A 14,412-nucleotide genomic window follows, 5' to 3' on the forward strand; every position below is an offset into this window, starting at 1 on the left:
ATGTTTTATGCATGTGACATTAAAAGGGACATTAGCTGTAACTTGTAGATTACATTTTCAGCATTCTGGTTCTGTGTATGAATCTAATTATCTTTAGAATGCTAACATGGTTAATACCATACTTTTTCAATACAGTGTATGTATGTGTAATGATTATTGTATTTGTTGACAAGTCAATTCTAGTCTTAATTTGAATTCAATTTCAACAATAACAGTGCATACTTTTGATGTACAGACTGTGCTGATAAGCTAAGTACTGAGTATTTCATTATGCTTCAGGTATTTAATCATAAAAATGTATATTTAGGAAATTTCAATGTAGGCTATGTAATATAAATTTAGACTAGCACTGTATGTAGGTCATGTAAATAGACATTTAATGTAGTAGGTCATATAGGCTATTTCAATAGAAATTAAGCATTTGCAATGTAAACAAATATTCAGTATAAGTCATGTAAATAAACATCCATTGAAGGATATGTAAATAGACTATTTGTTACAGAATGCATTGTTTCACCTTTTCTTAGGCTTTATCTGCAGGTATTCATTGGTATTGGTTTGGAGTCGGTATGTTGTAATTCACAAGATTAAAAAAATACAACTCAATCTCTCCTTAATTTAATGTAACTTTCAAATTAATATTAAACAGACACCTATCCTTATTCTTGTACATAGTGATTGAACCTGCTGTGAGAACAGTGAAGTTGTGAACCAAATTATCAAATTGATATCTTAATAATCAATTCATTTTCAATTTTTCACCAGCACTGTTACACTGTAGAGTGCTATTCTCTTTATACCAATCAATGATTAGCACAGTATTATTCAATGTGAAATAAAATTACAATTTTCATCTTGTACACATGCCTTCCATTTTGTATGAATGAGAGTGTGTTTTGTGTGTTATAGTAAAAATATCTCATGAAATGGAATCCTTGGAACTGACCTCTCAATCCCTTTTTGTGAAGGACCAGAAATATGAAACATCCATCAATTTCCAGAAGTTTATATTTTTAATATCCATCAATTACTCCTCACAAGAAAACAAATTTTAAATTGTCTCTATGATCTCAGTTTTTGTTCCCTCTCTGAGTCATCATACATTGTTAATCCATGAAACTTGATATATTTCCTTCAACTCTCTGGGAACTGTTTTAACAGTGAGAGTAATATTACAGATGTTTGAACAGATTTTCAACTATACGGCTGCATTCACAAACACTTCTTGAGGAGGGGGGTAAGATTTGTGAAAATGATTCTCGTTTTCTTTCAATCCCCCCCCCCGACACACTCCATGAAAATTTCAGAACCCCCCCCCTCCCACCTTTCAAGTCATGAAAAAATTGGGGACCCGCAATAAGTCCCTTTAGGATTTCGCACATACCAATGTTCTACATTCATGATGCTGTGCAAATCTAGCTGCTTTGAGGGTACCGCTTTGTACCTATCGCCTATTCTTGGTCTTTTGGCCAGAGGTCCATATATCTTTCTTTTATGAATTTGACCTTGTTTGTGTACCATCTATTTACTGTCTGTTCTGTGCTGTGTTGTGTCTATGTTTTACGAATTCTGACATAGTGTTATTGGATTATTGATTGGTATGATTGCGATTACTTTAACACAGGTCTGCTATTGCCAGATTCATTTTGTGCATGTTTCCATGGAACACATAATCTTACTGTACCGGTTGGCCTGAGGGAACTATAAACACATATTGTAGCTTTAAAACTGAGTGTCCGGAGGGCACACCGAAAATGAATAACTTGCGTACCTAAAGGTGCCTTAATGATGGACCTTTGACATTCACTGTATTTTCAAGCTCCCCCCCTGCAGTACCAATACTTTTCAGCCCCCCTCTCCTGATATGTTGCTTATTTTTTCAGGTCCCCCTCAAATCTCCCCCTCCAGAAACACCTCTCCCCCTCCAGACGTGTTTGTGAACACAACCTAATCATCCAGAATGTATTGAATATACTCAAACCACTTGGAGTGGTGCGATAAGTTGTATATATGCAACATGTATTAAAATGTCGTCTGAAAAAACCAATTGATGCCAATAGATTTGTATTACAGACTGTTAGTGGCAAGGCAAGGATGGGGGTATTGAAATTCGACAGGTGCTCAAACAAACAAACAAAAAAAATCGATTGCGACCGGGATGGCAATATAAAAATTAACAAGAAATTGTTAATAAACGGTAGTTCTCTTCTTGGAGGATAGGTTGGCCCTGAAAAGGGCCGTTTGTCCGCGTTTTTAGCAACTGTGGGTAACCCGAAACCTTGTTCAGGACGATGTCCGCTGCACGGTCTTCATCCTCTGTCTTCAGTAGAAAGCCTACCGTGTACTCCTGTGCAATGCCGCTTCGCCCAGAATTAACGGGAGCGCGGCACTTTACCTTTAGATAGTATACGCCATTTGAAGAAAGACGTGCATCGATCACTTCGGAAAGTAATCGAGCTGCATCTCTCTTCAAATGGCCCAAAATGTGCCGAGCTTCCGCGAAATTCTCGACGATCGCAACTGCATTTTGATCGTGAGGGTTGTCCTTTCCACGCATCAAACGGTAGGCTCTACCTTGAGTCAGGAGACCGTCATAATGCAGCATTCCAACTGCCATGACACGATGTATAATGACTTTCGGTATTTTGTATGCTGTCGTCTACAAATTGTAGACGCAGACGACAATATCAAAGCAAACCGCGAATTTATTGTGACCCAGCAATAACCTATTCCACTGTGAGATCTCATTGACCATGATTGGTTGGAACCCAGAAGGAATCTATGGCAACGCCCTTCTTATGAATATTAATATATTTAAATGAGCACTCCTTTTATGGCGATCGGGCAGACTGTCTATGTTTACAACTACTATTATATAGGCAAAATGATGTCTGACCAGTACATAGGCCTAGGGGTAATTACAAATGCTCAGAACAGCCATTTTATCCAATCACATACGCGCTTCGTGAAAGGTGTCAAAACATTTCGCTGATCTATCATTTGTAGATAAACATCGAGAATAATAGTATCATGCATTTGTTATAATCCCAAGCTGGCCTGTATCTGTGTGGGGAAAAGTTGGAATGTTTAAAGTGAAAAAGACAGAGCCTGCACTGTTTGTGTATTGTTCAGAAGAAGGTAATTTCAGGTGGGTGGTATAATTTTATTTTCTTAAAGACACTCTTGCAAATATTGCGGAATAAGTCTTAGGAGTATATATATGTAATCTATAATTTTGTAAGTTTACTGAAATATACCTTTGGTATAATGTTGAGAAAACTGCCATTCCTATTTGCATTACAGTTTTCCCAAGCATATATTCATAACCGTATGATTTACTTTGGAAAGTAGCTTGTTAGTATATAGATCTTAGCATTTGATTGTTGGCAGAGTTAATTTGGTTTCCCGTTGAGATTAGAATGTTCGAAATATTGTATGGACATTGTAGTTCCTTGACGTATATTTTACAACTCAGAGCCCTTCTTCATAACAATGCAGTGATTTTCTTATTTTAATGTATGAAGGCACCCTAAACTGTTTGCTGCGACCTGTGATAACACAGAATCAAACCTTCAACTTCTAATTTCAACACAATTTGAAATAATTTTGGTTAATTGGACGGTAAAGTAGTCTCTGTATAATCTGCAAAAGTAAGCTTATCTGCTTTTCTTTTCAAGTTACACACTTGTTTTTATGAGTAATGTGTGATATTGCAACATTTAGCTATATTGCACCAAACAAATGTGAGAAATTTGAAAAAAACAAAGATCCAATTTTCCCAAATTAGTTCCAATCGTGTTTTTTATCCTTTTCGCATTGGTCTTTCCGCATTGGTCACACATACGATGTATAAAAGTTGGTCAGTGTGTTTTGTCTTTTGTGTGTCGTTCGGGGTATTTTGAAACTTTTTTGAGAAAGTAACTTTCAAAACAAGTTGGAAATGCAGTGGCTCGCTCAAGCTCTCACGAAATTTTTTCTTTCAGTAAATTTTATAAGACTTAAAGTGAATCTGCTGGTCTTTGAATACATGTCAAAGAAAAGGTGCATTCTGAGTGATCTGTTTTGTTATCGTTTCCAAAAGACGGTATGAATAATCGCAACTCTTCTGTGCCTCGTTATTTCAATGGTTAGCTCTTCTTTATTTATTCAATGACTGGGTGTGTATGTGTTAATAGAAACGCAGAAGCGTCGTTGCTAGCATCCTGGCAACTTTTGTTAGTTGTTGACGTGGGTAAGCTCTTATTGTTGGTCAAACGTTGTTAAGTCGCTGGCGTTCGAATACCTATCTGGAATAAAGTAATGAAGTACAACTTGAAATTTTTCCGACCAACAGAGAAGGAAAACATGTTTGCTGATACAGTTAAATCTGATTGAAAGTAAGATTATCTAAATTATGTTATCAGTGCTTACTTATTTCATATGGTTTAATTCCTTATGATTAAAGGTAGGTCGATGGTTGAGAGTAATGCTTAGGCACCAAGCATATAGGAACTGAACCGTTCGTCAAGCATGATCGTGAACCGCAGTCTGCAGGCGGGTATAGTGATTTTTTTCGTGCCTGCGAACAAATCGGTTGATTAGCAAGATAACTAAATTTATTTTACGTATTCAAAATATGCAGGTAGACTTATGCCGTGTTAACACTTTCACCGCGGGAAGGCGCATTCTGCGCCAACGGCCAGAATGCGGGAGGCGCGTAAACTCGCCAAGAACGTACGCGTTTATATGCGTTCGATATACGTTGGCTCTGTCTGATCTACATCTTGTTTGTTGACTATTTCCTCAAGCCTAGTGTAGCGTACGAGGTAGAGGTCAAACCTAAATGAGCATGCGCGCCAAATTTGTAAACATATGCCACTATAGTCGATCATTTCTCCACCGTAATTTGCAAGGATCGTCTGATCAGTTGTTATTTTTCTGTCAGGGGGTATTTAAAAAGGGCGACGCGGGCACATGTTAACACTGACTAAGCCCTTGAGCATGTTTTTCTTGACAGTGATAGTGGAATTGTCACAGATCGTGAAACTGAACTCGACGGAGATAGCGGAAGTCAAATTTCAAATAATAACTCTAATACCGAACTTGAATATGTTCCCGAACCAGTTGAGCAAAGACGGAGATTGCAAGCAAGACAGAAAGGAAGGCCAGCAACAAATCGGTTGATTAGCAAGATAAGTAAATTTATTTAACGTATTCAAAATATGCAGGTAGACTTATGCCGTGTTAACACTTTCACCGCGGGAAGGCGCATTCTGAGCCAACGGCTTCTTTACCGGTGTCTGCTTATTTCTTAATCATTCATCGAATTTTTAAGTGGAAGAAAATCATCGATATAATTCGAAGTCTATCTTTTGAATGCTATTTAGAAACGTAATTTTATTTGATTGTCAGTATAAAGATGCACCAGCCGACAATCATACACCGCATCAGATTTCCGTAGCATTTGAAAATCCGATCGTCAAGTCATCTTAAATTATCTTAAATTATTGCGTCTTCCCTTGTTGCCTACTCTACGTAGTCCACTGCCACTATTACTACAGGTAGTGCCATTGATGTCGATTTTGTAACTGTTCGGCCTCCATCGTCGCAAAACGTGCTTTACGCGTTCAGATACATTGAGCACATAGGTGATTGAACGATAACAAAGTTTGTTTATTAGTTTTTAGTTGACATCGCTATTTCTGCGTCGTTTTATTTATTTCTTTGTCAATTTGAGACTTTCTCCAACCGTTAGGCAGAAAAACTTGTGACAGTAGACTTCGTTAACGTCCGTGAATTACAAAAAAATAATTTGCAACAATTTTGCTTGTGTCTCTTCTGTTTCATACAAACCTAGTCGAAATTTGGCAGCTTTTTCGTAGCAGAGAATAATCCGATTCAGAAGGAATGCAATGTTTCTTTATCACATCTAGGAATAATTCAGTCTTCAGGATAACGGAATCCAACTTCAATCGGAAAGACAACTTTATGCTGAAAATAAGTTAAATGAAGTTTTTTCATTGGAACTGCCGGATGTCGAGCAGCGGCTATCGCCCTGCTGATAATTATGCAAAAATCGATTTACACGTTCTAATTATTCCAAAATAGATAGCTCGTCGTCGCTTCTTCACAGTTCTTTTGTTCTTTGCGGTAGCTTCCCATCCTTTTTCTCGACTGTCTATGGTACACCCTACTCATCGCGCTCACCGTACTCACACTTTTCGTAGGAAAACAGAACACAGGTCATCGCCTTCACCCCACTCAAACATTCAAAAACTACAAAGTTGAATCAATTCCAGTAAACAGAAGAAAGGGAAGAAACTCTGAAAGGACATGTCCAGAGAAGGTCCGTAAACCTAGCGGGCACTTTATATCCATGTATTCTGAAACAAGCATGAGGCAAAACAAACTTTAATATTATTCATTTGTACAGACCGGAATGAAAGACCTCCCACGAATGTGTCATTGGTATGTGTTTAACGCACCTTGGTAACGTATCGGAGGTACATATCCTCGTATTTGGTTTTGAATTTTTAATTCACCCCATGTGCCAAGCTTAAACAAAAAAGGGAAAACTTGAGTATTCTCTTCAAATCAAGAAAGATTTCGAAGACGGAAAATTTGGATATCTGAACCTCAACATTATTAGTTACGCAGCTCGAAAGTTATTCGAGGGAACAGGAAACAGGAACAGGAAACATAGTGGATGGTTGCTATGGAAATCGGCGGTTTCCTCTCAGAAAGCATGCAAATTATTGCATGAAGCTTATGCGCCCCTGGGCCTTAGACGTGCATCGGCTCGCCTTAAAAGTCAGTCAGCAACAATATCATTTATCACGTCACGTGAAACACTATATTTTTGATACATTCAAGCGTAAGAAGTAAGGGTTGCAGTTGGTATCTTAGGCAAACAGACACAAGTGATGAGTGTCACGGCATTTTTTACTACTTTTGAGAACCAATAAAATGAGTGATCATAAATTTCTTTTTGCACATTGAATCGACAAGTGAATTAATAACTTCGAAGTTTTACATCTCTCACTATATATATCTTCATGGCATATCATACTGCAGGACACGAAAAGCAGAGTGTTAAAATAATACCACATTTTTTTTCCGCGTACAAGTAATAATATCTGTTAAATAAGTGCCATGAATCCTGCAATCTTCAGACAGATGTTTAAGGATTCATAGTTCTGTACTCTCAAACCATTTAAAAGGGAGTTTAAAGCTAAGAATCATTTAACGGATATTATTTTCACTTTAAGTAGTAAGTGCTATCATATCGGCCATACCCATCACGTTTATTAAAATTCATGAGTCTACTTTTCTTTTTTACACACACATTTTATCGATGGAAATCTCGGGAATGGCTATTACATCAAGTTGACAACCCCCACAGGTGGGCAGCAAATTCAGAATACTCTTTGCATGGAGCTAGCTCCATGCTCTTTGTAAGACAGTTGCCATTCTGAATAAAGCAAGACAAATTTGTTGGTTTCACTAATTTCCCTATAATTACAACACTAACGTTCATCAAACGGGGAAAACTAAGCAGACTTAGCAAAGCCATGTGTAATGACATTCGAAACACAGTGAGCATGCAATGACCAAGATATTTCTCAATGATTGCCGTATATCATGGAGGTACTAGCTCCACTCCTGGCTCCATGACTAACCATGGAGGTAGAAGAGAACTTTTTGCCTCCTTGGACTGACGTACGCGTGACCTAAAAATAAAGCCACGGAGATAACTATTAAATGCATTTTCTATCACGGTATCAACCGATGCGTGACGGTCAGCTATTAGCCCTACGGCCGGTATGAGTCCACAGTGTTTGGCTATGACAACGCTGTAGCCGTATTATGCCCTGCCACGCAGAGTGGAGTAGCTCGTGTGTAGACGCCATGGAAGAAGCCAAGGCCCTTGTGGTGGTCGTTGGTCCTTGCAAACTTTGCAGCCACCTAAGTCTGTGTATGGTGATTTGTGTTCGTCCACGGTGTTTCCCTCTATTGTGGTGCAGGGTAACATAGTGAAAGGAACATGTACACAAAGGTTCAAACAACATCGTACCTATGGTGCGTCAGAAAAGCATGAGAATTTTTTTTGCTCTAGAGAGGGATTGGATGCATACAATTATCAGCTAGTTAAAGCTTGTGGCAACTTTTTAGAGAACACAAACGGACCCTGAACCATTTCCTCTAGTGTTAACAATCCCTGTAGGTAGAGACCTTGTCCGTGATGTAGGGGACATTATAGTTTTTTTTTCTCCATGGATCCACTATGTGGATTGGTGGGACACCATGGGATTTAGTTTTCTTTCGGCCCAACCACTAGTGTTGAAAACTTGATTGTATTTCTGTCGTTACTGAACTGATATAACCGTCACCTACTTGAACAATTTGATGTTGATTTGTTGCAGTTCTAGCACACACACCCCCAACATCCCCAACGGCCTCTCTATATTCTCTTCGCGAAACATTCGGGTTTTAGCGTGGCGATTGAGTCATTTGTTGCATGGAGCTACCTCCATGTTTGTTGCGTCACGTCACGGTGAAAACATATGACCGAAGTTCGGATTTTTCGACTGCTATACAGTACAATATATTCAACGTTTCAATGTAGATGAATGTTCAGTTCTAATGTATGTTGAACACTTTCTGTAACGTTTGCTGTCTTGTAGCGTCTGCTCTAAATCTACCCCTGTATTAGAAGCCACTGAGAAGGAACTCGGCATGGCGTCTCAAACGAAACGTTTTAGTAATGTAATAGCTGTGGGTCCGTAGCTGTGGTGCTTTCAGACTGGATTCCTGCCTTTTACGGGCTGGTTTTTACTTTTACGAAAATGTGTGATATTTTTAGTAGATTTGAGTGGATTTCTGGTCATGGTGAGTCCCTAGTAACCAAGCTGTTGATGGGTGTCGGCAATTTGTAATTTGGATGGAAAATTTCGAAATATCGTCGAACAAAGTTGCGACAAGCGTGCTGTCGGGCGTACTATGGATGTTAGTCTAAGGAAATTCCCATAGCTGTGGTGAAGGGGTCAAGTCAAAACCAGTCAGTAAAAGGCAAGAATACCGTCTGAAAACACCCCCTCTACTGTCTATGTTTACAACTACTATTATATAGGCAACATGATGTCTGACCAATACATAGGCCTAGGGGTAATTACAAATGCTCAGAACAGCCATTTTATCCAATCACATACGCGCTTCGTGTAAGGTGTCAAAACATTACGCTGATCTATCATTTGTAGATAAACATCGAGAACAATAGCATCATGCATTTGTTATAATCCCAAGCTGGCCTGTATCTGTGTGGGGAAAAGTTGGAATGTTTAAAGTGAAAAAGACAGAGCCTGCACTGTTTGTGTATTGTTCAGAAGAAGGGAATTTCAGGTGGGTGGTATATTGCGGAATAAGTCATAGGAGTTTATGTAATCTTTAATTTTGTAAGTTTACTGAAATATACCTTTGGTATAATGTTGAGAAAACTGCCATTCCTATTTGCATTACAGTTTTCCCAAGCATATATTCATAACCGTATGATTTACTTTGGAAAGTAGCTAGTTAGTATATGGCAGAGTTAATTTGGTTTCCCGTTGAGGTTAGAATGTTCGAAATATTGTATGGACATTGTAGTTCCTTGACGTATATTTTACAACTCAGAGCCCTTCTTCATAACAATGCAGTGATTTTCTTATTTTAATGTATGAAGGCACCCTAAACTGTTTGCTGCGACCTGTGAAAACACAGAATCAAACCTTCAACTTCTAATTTCAACACAATTTGAAATAATTTTGGTTAATTGGACGGTAAAGTAGTCTCTGTATAATCTGCAAAAGTAAGCTTATCTGCTTTTCTTTTCAAGTTACACACTTGTTTTTATGAGTAATGTGTGATATTGCAACATTTAGCTATATTGCACCAAACAAATGTGAGAAATTTGAAAAAAAACAAAGATCCAATTTTCCCAAATTAGTTCCAATCGTGTTTTTTATCCTTTTCGCATTGGTCTTTCCGCATTGGTCACACATACGATGTATAAAAGTTGGTCAGTGTGTTTTGTCTTTTGTGTGTCGTTCGGGGTATTTTGAAACTTTTTTGAGAAAGTAACTTTCAAAACAAGTTGGAAATGCAGTGGCTCGCTCAAGCTCTCACGAAATTTTTTCTTTCAGTAAATTTTATAAGACTTAAAGTGAATCTGCTGGTCTTTGAATACATGTCAAAGAAAAGGTGCATTCTGAGTGATCTGTTTTGTTACCGTTTCCAAAAGACGGTATGAATAATCGCAACTCTTCTGTGTCTCGTTATTTCAATGGTTAGCTCTTCTTTATTTATTCAATGACTGGGTGTGTATGTGTTAATAGAAACGCAGAAGCGTCGTTGCTAGCATCCTGGCAACTTTTGTTAGTTGTTGACGTGGGTAAGCTCTTATTGTTGGTCAAACGTTGTTAAGTCGCTGGCGTTCGAATACCTATCTGGAATAAAGTAATGAAGTACAACTTGAAATTTTTCCGACCAACAGAGAAGGAAAACATGTTTGCTGATACAGTTAAATCTAATTTAAAGTAAGATTATCTAAACTAAGTTATCAGTGCTTACTTTTTTCATATGGTTTAATTCCTTGTGATTAAAGGTTGGTCGATGGTTGAGAGTAATGCCTAGGCACCAAGCATATAGGAACTGAACCGTTCGTCAAGCATGATCGTGAACCGCAGTCCGCAGGCGGGTACAGTGATTTCTTTCGTGCCTGCGAACAAATCGGTTGATTAGCAAGATAACTAAATTTATTTAACGTATTCAAAATATGCAGGTAGACTTATGCCGTGTTAAGATAATTTAAGATGACTTAACAATCGGATTTTCAAATGCTACGGAAATCTGATGCGGTGTATAATTGTCGGGTGGTGCATCTTTATACTGACAATTAAATTAAATAGCATTCAAGGTAGTGCCATGGCATTGACGTCGATTTTGTAGCTGTTCGGCCTCCATCGACGCAAAACGTGCTTTACGCGTTCAGATACATTGAGCACATAGGTGATTGCACGATAACAAAGTTTGTTTATTAGTTTTTAGTTGTCATCGGTATTTCTGCGTCGTTTTATAATAATATAATTTGCAACAGTTTTTCTTGTGTCTCTTCTGTTTCATACAAACCTAGTCGAAATTTGGCAGACCGACCGAATGCATTACCTTTGAATCTGCGCAATAGCGAGTTAGTTTCTGCTGGATGCGGTTGCGGGTGAAACAACTCTGTATCGCGTACAGCCATAGACAATCGAGAAACCGGATGGGAAGCTGCGGTATTTCCTTTGAAAGAACTATGCTGGATAAATGACGTTGGATTTGCATACTCATTGATAAACAAATCCAATTACCATCCAACTGTCGCACAATCTCGCAGAACATGCTTGCAGGCCTTAAATTCAGTATGTCCTAAACACACCTTTTTCGTAGCAGAGAATAATCCGATTCAGAAGGAATGCAATGTTTCTTTGTCACATCTAGGAATAATTCAGTCTTCAGGATAACGGAATCCGACTTCAATCGGAAAGACAACTTTATGCTGAAAATAAGTTCAATGAAGTTTTTGACTGCGAACTACCGGATGTCGAGCAGCAGCTATCGCCTGCTGATAATTATGCAAAAATCGATTTACACGTTCTAATTATTCCAAAATAGATAGCTCGTCGTCGCTTCTTCACAGTTCTTTTGTTCTTTGCGGTAGCTTCCCATCCTTTCTCTCGACTGTCTATCGTAGACCCAACTCATCGCGCTCACCGTACTCACACTTTTTGTTGGAAAACAGAACACAGGTCATCGCGTTCACCCCACTCAAACATTCAAAAACTACAAAGTTGAATCAATTCTAGAAAACAGAAGAAAGGGAAGAAACTCTGAAAGGACATGTCCAGAGAAGGTCCGTAAACCTAGCGGGCACTTTATATCCATGTATTCTGAAACAAGCATGAGGTCAAACAAACTTGAATATTCATTTGTACAGACCGGAATGAAAGACCTCCCACGAATGTGTCATTGGCATGTATTTAACGCACCTTGGTAACGTATCGGAGTCACATATCCTTGTATTTGGTTTTGAATTTTTAATTGACCGCATGTGCCAAGCTAAAACAAAAAAGGGAAAACTTGAGTATTCTCTTCAAATCAAGAAAGATTTCGAACACGGAAAATTTGGATATCTGAACCTCAACATTACTAGCGAAGCAGCTCGAAAGTTATTCAAGGGAACAGGAAAGGAACATCAGTCTAAGCAACATAGTGCATGGTTGCTATGGAAACCGACGGTTTCCTCTCAGAAAGCATGCAAATTATTGCATGAAACTCATTCGCCGCTGGGCCTTAGACGTTCATCGGCTTGCCCTTAAAGTCAGTCAGCAACAAGATCATTCATCACGTCACGTGAAACACTATATTTTTGATACATTCAAGCGTAAGAAGTAAGGGTTGCAGTTGGTATCTTAGGCAAACAGACACAAGTGATGAGTGTCACGGCATTTTTTACTAATTTTGAGAACCAATAAAATGAGTGATCATAAATTTCTTTTTGCACATTGAATCGACAAGTGAATTAATAACTTCGAAGTTTTACATCTCTCACTGTAATTATTATACATATATCTTTATGGCATATTATACTGCAGGACACGAAAAGCAGAGTGTTAAAATAATACCACATTTTTTTTCTTCGTACAAAGTAATAATATCTGTTACATAAGTGCCATGAATCCTGCAATCTTCAGACAGATGTTAAAGGATTCATAGCTCTGTACTCTCAAACCATTTAAAAGGGAGTTTAGAGCTAAGAATCGTTTAACGTTATTATTTGCACTTTAAGGAGTAAGTGGTATTATGTATGTATGTATGTATGTATGTATGTATGTATGTATGTATGTATGTATGTATGTATGTATGCGTGCTTACATGTTTATATGTATGTGTATGTACATTAATACATTTCTATTTGTCTTTTTACCTATCTATTTATCTATCTATCTATGTTTCCGTCTACAGTGTATCTAGCTATGTAAATATCTACGTAGCTATGTATATCTATATCATGTATGTTTGGACGTACGTGCGGTTGACACATGCAGTCCATGAGACATTTGTATTTCTTGTTAATTCGTATTTCTTTATATGTAACCTAATTGTTTGTTTACAGAAAGTCTTCACTTCAAGGCGAAAAATGGCATGCCCGATGAAGATATTATGCATTCTTGCCACCTGTTTAATGATAAAATATTATGGGACGTGTGATGACAAAATTGACGATTCCATGCATTCACAAGTCAAGTAAGACAAAGAGTCTTTTTAGCTTACGTGTTCACATACGTGAAGTAATATCATTACCAATGTTTGTCTGTCTGCCTTTTCACACGATATCTCAAGAACGCCACAACGGATTCAAATCATATTAGGTAGACAGGGATCATATGCTAATGGCAAGATCTGACAACATTTCGGTTGGTGTAGCTTGCATATAAATGAAGTTATGACGTATCATTCATTTCATATAATGGTTTCCTATGGAGATAGTAATGACAGTGTTGACATATATCAGGAATCGTATCATATCAGTTTATTGATGGCGCAAATACTTCGATTTGATTGGTCGAGACCTGAAAGGAAGCGCTGTATATTCGCGATATACCAGGGTTAGTACGTTAGTCGGCTATAGCAAAAGTTCTTTTTTGATATGGCAAGCCAGAAGTTTAATATACTGTTATACTCGACTTTGACGAGTTCATTTCATATATGCACTCGCTATCGCTAGTGCATATATATCATGAACTGGTCAAAATCTCGTAGAATACTGTCGTTGAGTGTGCCTTTTTGCCTAAATAATGCACAAAATTTCATAAAAACTTTTCATCCTTGACAATAACAGAACATTATGATGATACTGTTAGTACCACGCCACTTAACAGCTATTTGCATGTTTAATGAATTTGTGTATTTATTGATATAACTACGAAATTCCTACATCAAATTTGATCATATCTACTACAAATATTGATGCTAAAGAAATGAAATAGTTTAAAAACAGATAATTTGCATATTTAATGAAGTTTTGTAATTAGAAGTATAACCCCGAAATAACTGTACCAAATTTGAAGAAATCTGCTGCACATACTGATCTGACAAATATATGACTGTGTTGTGAAGCGTACAGTTGTGTGAAGTTAATTAAGGGTTCATTGGATACTAGTTGAACTTTTTAATGAATGAAATAACTCCGAAATTACAGCATCAAATTATATGAAACATCCTACAGGTGTCGTTTTGATAGATATTTTATTATCCTATCGAGCTATGTCAATTTAATAAACAGGTAATTTGCATAAAAAACATGCATAATTAACTCGGAAAAGCGAAAGTAGATGAATCATGCTACAGATATTGATG

The 14,412-nt window shown here is 37.7% G+C and overlaps 1 long non-coding RNA gene across 1 annotated transcript in view; it reads left to right on the top strand.

Moving 5' to 3' along the window:
- The window catches only part of LOC139133850 (uncharacterized), a 19,664-nt gene extending 18,969 nt beyond the window's left edge, over positions 1 to 695 (top strand). Inside the window, exon 4 of the long non-coding RNA XR_011552663.1 lies at positions 541 to 695. This is a non-coding gene — a long non-coding RNA (uncharacterized lncRNA). The remainder of the gene's footprint in view (positions 1 to 540) is intronic.
- The last annotated feature ends 13,717 nt before the right edge of the window (positions 696 to 14,412 follow it).

This window comes from Ptychodera flava, chromosome 1 (genome assembly GCF_041260155.1).
Source record: "Ptychodera flava strain L36383 chromosome 1, AS_Pfla_20210202, whole genome shotgun sequence".
Lineage (NCBI taxonomy): Eukaryota > Metazoa > Hemichordata > Enteropneusta > Ptychoderidae > Ptychodera > Ptychodera flava.